The sequence below is a fragment of the Gasterosteus aculeatus genome, chromosome 9 (genome assembly GCF_964276395.1).
Source record: "Gasterosteus aculeatus chromosome 9, fGasAcu3.hap1.1, whole genome shotgun sequence".
Classification (NCBI taxonomy): domain Eukaryota; kingdom Metazoa; phylum Chordata; class Actinopteri; order Perciformes; family Gasterosteidae; genus Gasterosteus; species Gasterosteus aculeatus.
In genome coordinates this window covers 4241759-4252850 of record NC_135696.1, presented here as the reverse complement: position 1 = coordinate 4252850, position 11092 = coordinate 4241759, and the positions used below count along the sequence as shown (strand labels likewise).

The 11092-nt window shown below is 39.5% G+C and overlaps 1 long non-coding RNA gene across 1 annotated transcript; it reads right to left on the bottom strand.

Moving 5' to 3' along the window:
- Positions 1 to 8379: 8379 nt before the first annotated feature.
- LOC120825806 (uncharacterized) lies at positions 8380 to 10224 on the bottom strand. The gene is made up of 2 exons (XR_005713151.2): positions 8672 to 10224; positions 8380 to 8582 (listed from the first exon to the last, which is right to left on the bottom strand). It is a non-coding gene; the product is annotated as an uncharacterized LOC120825806 (long non-coding RNA).
- Positions 10225 to 11092: the final 868 nt, after the last annotated feature.

The window sequence follows — 11092 nt, the reverse complement described above, 5'->3', positions numbered from 1 at the left end:
CAAAACAAGTAAAAGAAGAAATCAACCAAATATGTAAGCAAAGGAACACTAGAGTTTGGAAGTGAAACAAGACTGCTAGGTTAACATCCGATATCTGCTATGAGATCTTAATCATGCATATAAACCACAAAGTATGTACATTTTAGCTAATTTGCTATCACAGATAAATTGGTTCATTAGCTGCATGAGACAAAAAAAAACAACAGCAAGTGGGTCTCAGCCGTGTGCATCATATTTTAGTCCACGCAAACTGTCTCCATTGTGTGTTAGTAAATATTAAAATGATGTGGCCCCAACGGTAACTTAACTCTATTACTGTTGCCTTTGCATAGTTAGATGGATGGACAAAAATATAAAGATAGGCAATTCCTGGCAGTTTGGGGTTCCTGCCAATTGAAAGTGAAGAGGATTTAGCTTTAGACAGATTACTGCTGAGAGGCCTATTACAGCTAAACACTGCTGTGTGTCTGTGCCTGTGTGCCTGTGTGTCCGTGTGTGTGTGTGTGTGTGTGTGTGTGTGTGTGTGTGTGTTTGACATGTGGTTTCTGATGGCAGCCATTTAAAGGTGTCAGACTGGAGCCACTGCAAATTATAAAAGACTCACACACAGACACACGCTCTCCACTCCCTCCTCTCTTTCTGTCTCTTTGTCTCTGTAGTCTAAACAAGCCTCTCATCTTGACCATTATTAGATAATTGATGACAACAGGTCACATTACCTGCCCTATTGAGGTGGTTGCTAAGAGCCACATCTTAAAAAACACTGACCACAGATATTTCATTTTACAACTAAATACTTACATACTATAATAATTCCCTTCATCATCAAATACTACTGAGTAAGAACACATTATTTATGAGTCTATTTCTTTTTTAATCTAACGTGTAATGTAAGCGCAAAGTCTCAATAAAGTCTGAATTCCATTCAACAAACATTCTTAGCAAAGGGAATTCTATCTTATTCTATTTCAAAACAAAACTAAATGGTTTCACTGATTGTATTATGAAGGCACTTAATAAAGCTTTAGGAATTCAAAAATAATCCTTCTTTTAATTATTTTCGATAACAAAGAGAGAAAAGTTGAACTATTTGGCACCTAAACTGTTGCCAGGAACTATTTGAGGTAATTTCTGGTGTTATTTAAGGAGATTTCAAAAGCACACAACTAATACTAACAATAATGATTAACTCAACTAAAAGAAATGGGGCCACTACCTCTGAAATAAATGTGTGTTTTGCTTCATTGCAGGTTAGATTATTTATGAGCATCCTACCTAGAAGACTAAGACTAAGACCCTCTCATATCTTCATCACTGTATTTTGTTTGTTTGCTAAGCGGAGGTTCCACACATACTCAAAGACACAGACGCATGCCCTCTGTGCCATGTCTGGCGCCAGTGATTACGCTGTTAAGCCAAATCAGTTTCCTGTGTTTGGTTTGATGGATGCCATCATCTTCATGGATCTAAAACAGGTAAGTGTGCCCCCACCACCTCCCCCCACACCCAGCCAGACACACACATGAACACACTTATCAAAGCATGGTCCCTTTCCCCTCTCAGAAGATATGGATAGGTATAACACGTTAAAACATGTTTTGATATTCTCAACTTTGCTGAAGTGAAAATGCTCATGATTTGGTTTCAATTATTACATCTAATGATCATTTTTGATTTTGAAGAATGAGTACACTGCCTTTATAAACATATTTAAATGCTAATTAATCTATCGTCTTAATAACCTTTTAAGGAAGGCCATTTGGCAGCGGTATTCAATTGATATTCAACAAGGTCCACTTAGAGCATTTCCTAATGCAAAGATCAAGGAGATTCCAATAATGTCGAACGTGCACTACAATTTAGTGCCACCATTATCAAAATAGCTAGTGAACTTTGTAAAAAAATCTTGTAGTTGCAGTAAACAGAATTGTTCTTATTGTACTGTAAATTAATTTAATTCATTTCATTAATTTAATTAAGAGTTTGGCCTCCCAAAAAGTAATTATGTTTTATTCTTCTATTTCCGTTCCATTCTGCTCTGTTAACGCCATTGAACGAGTTGAATTCAATGAACCAGTTAGAAATGTTATGTTTGGATTCTGATCCTATTGGGTTCTTTGAGTGTTTATTTTCTCTGCCTTCATTTTGGGTTTGACTGGGTACATTTGCTCTAAAGTGTTGTGCTTTGTCTTGTAGTGGAACTTCACAATAGGTCCTTTGAACAAGTGACACATCGTGCTTTTGAACTGCACTTGTAGTTTGTCTAGTCCTGGTTAACGGCTCTGGTTTCGTTGTCCACAAGGCCGAGTAAAAAAACGTCTCTGTTGGGTCTCTACTGTGTGTGTGTTCATCTCGATTGAGTCATGGGCGATAATTATTGGAATACACATGTTTGACATGCCGGGTATTGTCATGTCACACCGACCAATACAATGCATCGTATTGGTCGGTGTGTTTCCTGGACATCTAAACAAGGGCTGTATTATAATAATTCTCAATTAGCTACTGGTATGAGGTTCAGGGTGCAAACACAACAGCACCTGTGTATGGTATCGGAACGCGGCTGGGCTTCAGAGGGGTCTTCCTCTGATTGCCTTTTGAAAGACTGCATGACAGAGGTAACCCCACATTGGCTTCACTTCACTGGAGGTATTGACCGTGTTGGAAGACACTTATCCTTTGTTTTACAGTTAAGACACACAGGAAATGTGAGGGGGCAGAGTTCCCCCAGCTCGAATGGATTTTTAATTTGTCTCAATTTTAATGTGGTCTCTTTGTTTATATTTCTGGAGTACTTGAGGCCTATGTAGGGTTACACTCGTTTAACATTGGAAAGAGAAGTGTAGGTTTTCCCCACATTTTTACAAAGACCTTGTGGCATCCCTTATCAAGATCCACCTGACAGGCAAGCACGGATTCTGCTTACATCAACAACCAGCAAAACGCTACTTTGTGTAGCAAATGGACTAACACTACATGTTGTAGTGCAACTCTGTGTTGCATAATGATTATAAATTATGCTTGAATTTCTTAATCTTCGAACAAAAGAATACCACAAAACCTCAAAACTGTAACTGTGTTTATTACACCTCAAAGATCCTTCACCAAATACTATAACAAACTCATCACTGTTAAAATGTTAATGTTAAAAATTAAGAAATAGTTTATGTAATTATTGTAGATGATGTAATTGCTTCAACGGCAGTCAACCAATTACACACTTGGTTGTTGTAGATGCATAACCATCTTAAAGAGTATTTTTTTGCTCTCTGATTGAGTTTGGCCAAGACCTGCTCTATGAAAAGTATCTTGAGATAATGTCAGGTATGGTTATTTTTCAAAACAATGTTATTGTAACAAATTACACACATCCAGAAAAACTTCATCTCATTAATTTCTTATTGTGGATTGTGTTGTGAAATGGGGATGTGTGAGAGAGAGAAAGAGAGGGGCAGAGAGAGAAAGGGGTGGAAGGTGCGCTGAGGGACAGCTGGACTGTGTCAGGAATGATGAGAGACATTCCTGTTAGTGTAGCGTAACCTTCCTACTGCTCTGCTGATAATACTGGCACCTCTCTAACACACACACACACACACACACACACACACACACACACACACACACACACACACACACACACACACACACACACACACACACACACACACACACACACACACACACACACACACACTCATATCTCCTGCCCTGCTCCACTACAACTAATACCATGGGAACCAGACTGCAGGCCTAACTGTCTGTTCAATTATTCCAGCCCGCACACACACAACTGCACAGCGCTTGTGTGTTTCAGTGACCTCATCGTGGAAAGAGTAAGTTAAGATAGCATTTCTTATCCATTGGACACACACAAAAGCATACTTGTGCATACACAAGCACATACACACCAACAAATTTAAACTTTAAAAGTGAATTCAGGCTGTTATGTTCAAACACTAATTGTGTAATTGTTTGTTAACCAACTCAGAATGCATTGTTCTCTATTGCAAAGAAACACAGACTACAAAATGTAGCAAATGTTATGAGCTGAAGTTGAAAGTAAAATTGTGATTTATTACAACTGTGTTTTTGTTGTCTATAAGAGATGATGATATTACTCTCAGCACAGTAAGATCTGAGATCACAGGTCAACCCCAAGTAATGGCAGGGCAAGAAACAGGAACATGTTGTCAGAGGATCAGGGGGAAACAATCCCCCAGGTTTGGGCTAACTATTACCAAAGTCTCAAGGTAATTATTATACAAATAATAATTATACAATTTATTTACCTCCAAATAAATTTGTAGAATATTCGTCAAAAATATAAATAAATATTTGAGGCTAATTGGACGGATTTCATGTTACACAGGTATACCTTTAACCAACAATTCGCTAAGCTGATTCAGAGACCACCGTCTTATGGGCCATTTCTCTGCGCTGCTGAGACATGCAGACAGGCAGAGAGGATGTGCAGGAAAAGCAAACCTTTTGCACAGATATCAGTGAGTGACTCGATGAGTCCAAACTTTTGAAGGAACTGCACACCTGCACTGTGGCAAGTTCTGGCTCTATTCAGCTAAATCTACTTTGTTTACAATCATGCACAATACTTTGGGACAATGGACATGAGGAATGTCATGTTTCCTAATGTATACAAATTATTAGCAGTAAACAGTTAACGGAACTGTTGATATAAGATTTTCAAAGAAAATCTAAAACAGTTTTCTTCAAATATATATATATATAAGTCTAAATTATGAAATAATTATTTCTGTTTTGATTTAATGACTTCTTTGTACACTTTACCTTATTGTGCATTATCAAGTATTATCAGTGTTATGAATTACTAATTATGAAAAAGTAAGTGATATATTCAATTTAGCAGAGCAATGGAGTGCAAACACAATTTATAATCCACAAACACATCACATGATGGGCCAAAAAATTGAGTATGCTTCTGGGCAGGAGTACTGTCATTAACAGGTCACTGCTACTGCAGAGCTATAAAGGCATTCCAAATATGGTTATTTCTTTTCAGAAGAAAATCAATTAAAGCTTTAAAGACGGCAGTCCACCAAGATATGGGTGACTATGTGGTTGTTCCATACAGGCAACGGTCCAATTTTAGCATTAAACAGGTTACCTATGGCTCTGGGTAAGAGTCACATGCAATAATACAAGTTGTACAGGGTTATGGTTGAGTGTTTGACCATGCCACATTGAGGCACTGAGAGATTGTCCATAGCTCACTGCAGGTTATGTGAGGATTTGAATGCCAACTGCTCCGTACTTAATGGAAGGAAACTGGCACTGAGACAAATATACACTTAAAATGTTTTAGCTGCCACTGGGCATGTGTGAGAGAGAGCAAAAGAGAGTGAGAGAAACATAAACTTATAACCACCTCAGCTTTTTTACTTTGGCATTCACATGCTCCCCACCCCCCCATTGTTAGTGTGTAAATATTACAGTTGGCTGGCGGCCTCAGATTAAAACCTGTCCATATTTAGCTTTACCATGTTCATTAGTCATTCACTATATTTATACAACCATCAAACATTTAGCTATGCATAAAGGGGAAAAAATGTTCCGGCTCGACTTGTGCCAACTCCTGAAATTCATCCTATTCTGTACGTCTTCTGTTATCTCACTCCACGACAAGCTATACCGTTATCAATGGGTTTACAATATGCAAACTACTTTGATTTATTTCCAGAAAAATACACTTTGACAACCATTCAGTTGACAAACCAGCTTGCATTGGTGAATTCACCAATGATGTGTCTGATCTATATCTGCAGGTGATATGATGTGAAGAATATTTGATTGACAAAATTAAAGGTTAAGCATCTGTTGAACATTGTTAAAGTGTATCCTCGTGTACAAATACAAGGGCGTTTAGACAAATGTTTTTGATGTTTTCAGTGACTGAAAACATTAAACTCATGCAATAGTTTCACAATTTCTTAGCTAATCATGTTTATGTTGTTGGTTTCTTAAATTACCTGCTGAATATTACATTATAAACTTCTATCAAATTACATTCCAAATGCACTCATATGTGTTTTGTTTGTATACCGTATTTTGTGGCAACTTACAGTGCAGACATATATTGTCTCACAAATAATTTCTTTACAACACATCTTTGCTCTATTTTGGCTATTTTCATCATGAAATCCACCATGAGCAAGTGAAAAAACACAGTGAAACTGTTCAAGTACGTATATGGGCTGATATGGATCAGCCAGTGTGTCATCATTGTCTCCTTCCCTTCTCGTATAAGGAAGGCGGCCCTCACCCAGACAGTAACAACGTAAAGCATAGCATCACAGTGACAGCTGCTCAGCACTTTGAAGCAGTGAAATTCAATCAACCACTGGATTTATAAACACACGTTTTATGGACATGAAACTCGCATATTCAGATATGAGCAGTATACACTCTTCCATGCCTAACCCCGTAGTTTATTTATTATTTCCTCGCAGTCATTGTTCAGAGCTGTCAATTAGCTGTTTCAAACAGCTGTTTTTTTTCATTAAAAAATAATAAAGATTATTTATTTTTCTATTCTTATGTTCAGTTTTATTATTCAGTTTTTCCAGCCGAGTCCCTCCTACTTCAAACCTGTGAGAAACGTGTTAAAAATATACAAGTACAGAAAGCGTCTTAACCTTGATTAGTGCAGTATTTATGCTCTATGGGGCTGCAGTTCTCTGGGACAGCTGGGGTCAGTGAGTGGAAAAGAACAGCTCTTTCAGTCAAGCACATTACACACTAAAAAGTGAATGAGCTACACACGCCGCATGTAACCTGGAAACAGAGATACATTGTTTGGCTCGCTCGGTCCAAAGGTAACAAAACCCACTTACCAGCACCTCAACCACTCACCGATACATGCTAAATCTGTACTATTTGATATCTGAAAATGGCTACTTCCACAATCCTGCTTGTTTTAGAGATGCTGCATGCATTAGCACAAGATAAAGTTGTTGTTTGGAGAATGCAGCTCTGGCTAAACAAGAGACAAATAAGAGATCATCAGCAGAGAGCAGCCGTGCTGACCAGATGCCTCAGTGACGATGTCCAGACTAGGTTCTGGACTATCGTTAATTCATTTACTGTGTACCACAGGCCTGTGTGTGTCTGTGACTGTGTGTGTGTGTGTGTGTGTGTGTGTGTGTGGCTGTGTGGCTGTGTGTGCGTTGGCCCCTGGCTCTGGCCCTGTGTCTCTGGCCCACAAAACCAAAGGTTAACTGAATTTGGCCAAGATGTGACTGATATGTTCCCTCTCTCTGTATGTGTTTGTGTATGAGTGCATGTCCAGCAGTTAATAAAGCAGCTCTGCGAGCCACAGACGTACCGATGACAGATGTTTAAGGTCTGACTGAGAGTCTCTGTGTGTCTTTGTCTACGATGTAGCATAAAGGAGTTTTATCACAAGAGCATAGCAGCTTTTGCAATCATTTTACGGATCTATTATTCAGATGAAAGGCACTTCAAATATGAAAGCCCTTTATCAAAGATAAGGTAAAAAGAAATAGAGGATTGTTCTACAGTTTTTTATCATCTAATGTTGTAAGATCACCAATAAACGGTTGTCGGTGCTGGAGGCTCAGTGTAAAATTTTGCGACAACTTCTGCAATCACATTGACATAAAAAAAAAACGAACCCAAAAACTGCAATTGCTAAAAAGACTATTCTAATGAAGCTCCGTAAATGTGCTTAGAATTTGTGATAATAATCCAACTGAACCTTTTTGATAAGAAACACAAAGCCTCCCAAGCCTGCAACTTAGAGCAAACTGTGCAGCAACTTGAACAGTTCTGGCGTTCCACCAATTTAAAAAAATCTAGGTTATTTTGACGAGACAGCCCCAGGTTTCTCTCAGCAGTGTAGCCAGACTGAGAGAGCCACAGCTCTGTTGAGCCGTGTATTCCTTTGGACCTCAGTGGTCGACTAGTAACGACTTCATGAACTTTTTTATTAAGATTCTAACTATTAGAAAATTGATGATCTCCTGCCTTTAACCAATGGCAACCAGTCCTCGGGTGTGAGAACTTTGGATGCAGCTGTGGGCCCTGATAAATGAGGATTTTCAGAGAGGATTTCAAGTGTACTTGCATGTGACAAAGGACTTGTCTCTGTTGTCGTCTTGCTGGACCCCAATCCTGTTGCAGAGACTAGAACATTTGATTGGTATTAAAGAAACAGCACCGAGCTGGTTGAAGTTGTATTTATTAGATCGTTCCCAAACTTTAGCACTTTCTGATGCTAAACTCAGACACAAATCAAACATCTGTTATGCAGAAAAAGAAATCATGCGATTATTACTTCTAGTGTCAGTTTGCTCGGACAGGACCCAGACGCAGACCGGAGGGTTGAAACAAAAGGTTTAATTCCGTGAGTCAAACAACAAAAACAACAAAGCAGAAAACCACCAGTAGTCTGCAACTTTCTGGTTCCTGGAGTGGGTCCCTTCACAGAGTCCTTGACCCAACGAGAGATAATGGCGTGTCAGGTGATTCGAAGTTAGGTGAGGCGAAGTCCGGCAGGGTGAACAATGGTCGTACAAGGTATAACCCTGGGGGGGAACAATGAGAGTTAAATCAATCTCTAACCACGGAACTTTCAAGACTAACTCATTCTCTCGATCTCTTCACTAACACCTACTATTGGCATCTAACGATCCGGCAGGGACTGGATCTCCGGGTTGCTCCTAAATACCCCCCTGATAGGGAACGGGAGTCAGGTGACTGATTCGAAGCAGCTGCGCGTCCTCAAAGTCCACGCCCCGTTGTCATGGCCACCGGAAAAAGACAGGCAGGGATAAGATGACAACAAAACACACCTATGACTATCACCATCACTATCATTATTATGGTTATGGTTGTGTGGGTGGCGCATGGGGTAGAGAGGGTGCGCCTAACCCTAACCGCTGGGAACCGCAAGGATCACGGTTCAAGCCCTGGTTTCTCCAAGTCAAAGTATCCCTGAGCAAGACACCTAACCCCTAATTGCTACCCGGGCAAAATTGTTAAAAATGCAATGTAAGTCACTTTGGATAAAAGCGTCAGCTAAATGTAATGTAATATCTGATGGTGGTTGTATATGATGGTGGTTGTCCCTGCAGTGGTCCTGCTGTACACCTGGCTTACTATTCTCAAAATTTGAAAATATTGTGTCGTATGAATTGAACTACTGTATGTCTTTCATCTGTTCATTCTTTACACATAACATCCATTGCAATTTGTCCATCTTGGGAGGGGAATTCTTCTTTGCTGGTCCCCCTAAGGTTTCTTCTCTTTTTTCTCCCCATCAAGGGTTTTTTCATTTTTTTGAGAGTTTTTCCAGTGCTTGCGTGAGGGTTTTGGGACAGGGAATGTTGCATGTGCACAGACTTTAAAGCCCTCTAAGGCAAATTTGTAATTTGCGATTTTGGGCTATACAAAATAAAATAATTGACTTCATTAACGGAAAAAAAGGCATTTTACCATGCAGAACACAAACCAGTTGTATGGATTTCCACACAACCCTAACCCATTTCCAAAAAACACAAGGCCAACAAATTCCAATGCCATGTAAACTTGAAATCAGTGATAGTTAGACAACTCCTGATACTTCTGATAAATTGGAAGGAATTTAATCTTGGTTTGTCGTAGCAATGATGAAACTGTATTTACTTTTTTGATCCATATAGGCTGACAGGTTTGTCCAGGTGTCTCTTTTTGTCCACTAAGGCTAGTCTATTTTAAACATTAGTATGTCAATTAAGTCATTCCAGTTTAGTCTCTCAAGCTGAAAATGAAAAACCTTTTGTACCAGAGGATTTATTGGTGGCTGGTTCAGGTAAGTACCCCATTAAACCAGAACACTGCTACTAACCACCCTCCCAAACATTGTGTGTGTGTGTGTGTGTGTGTGTGTGTGTGTGTAGACAGGTCTCACGTTATAAAAACACAGTGGTGGCCTCAGTCGTGTAGGTATAGTTTGTGTGCCAAGCAACTTCAAACAGAGACATAATCCTGGTATTTCATTTCCTTCATTATCACTGACCTTAACACAGAAGGTTTTCAAACTAGAGGCTCCAACATAAAACCTGTTTGATCAGTCCGAGACCCACAGCAGAAACATGCATAGTGTTGTGGGGGGACTGTTGGTATTTTCAGGGCAGAGAGACACATCCAGCTTAGATTGATTGTCTGCCTTTTGTTCAGCTTGTTGGCAGATGGGCATATTGAAGTCAGTAAAAAGGGGGAATCATCAGCCCTGCAACTGAAGCTCCATTTTTTCTCAGATTTCTCAGAAGTGCTGAGAGGGAGAGGTTTATGGGAACTGCATGCAGCCTTTGTACTGCTCTGGAAATTGCTCTGGAAATTGCCTGGTGAACTGCGTTATACGGAGGGATGTGGCTTCAGGTTAACTGTTGTGAACCTTCTTAAAACTAGAGGAGGTGTTTTTTCTCATCTTTTCAACTAAGAGTAAACATTTCCGTTTTAGAAGTCTGAGTGTTTGAGAAGTCACAGCAGACAAAAACGTAAGAAGCAGAAACCAGAGATATTGGCATGGTGAGGTGCTGCCATCTGATACAGGAGAGATAAAGGATTAACCCTTGACGTACCACCAGATTACAGCGCAGTCTGAGAGACTCATTGACTTGTACGCCACCATAAAACAATTTATTTCGTTTTCTCTTCACCTATGTAGCAAAACGGGACTGCTTATTGCGCTGGGCAATGATGGAAAAATCAACCTCAAACTTTGAGTCTCTCTGCCATTTATAAAAGTGGTTGGAACAACAGTGGTTTGAGGCTTGGTTGTATTTAGAAAACCAAACCAATTCTAGCAGCTAGATTTATCCCACATTTTTTCTGCATTTTTTTCTCCATTTTTTTTTTCAACTCCATTTTGTATCGGGTTTTGTTACGTGGAATGTTCACCCTGAGTTAACTGAGTACAAATATACACCGAAATATGGGGGACAATTTGACCCCAGATTTAGTTTTATTGACTTTAGTAAATAGCCTTGTGACAATATCAAGGGTGTAGCCACGCATTATTTGGGGGGGTTGTGTCCCCCCCAATATTGAGAAA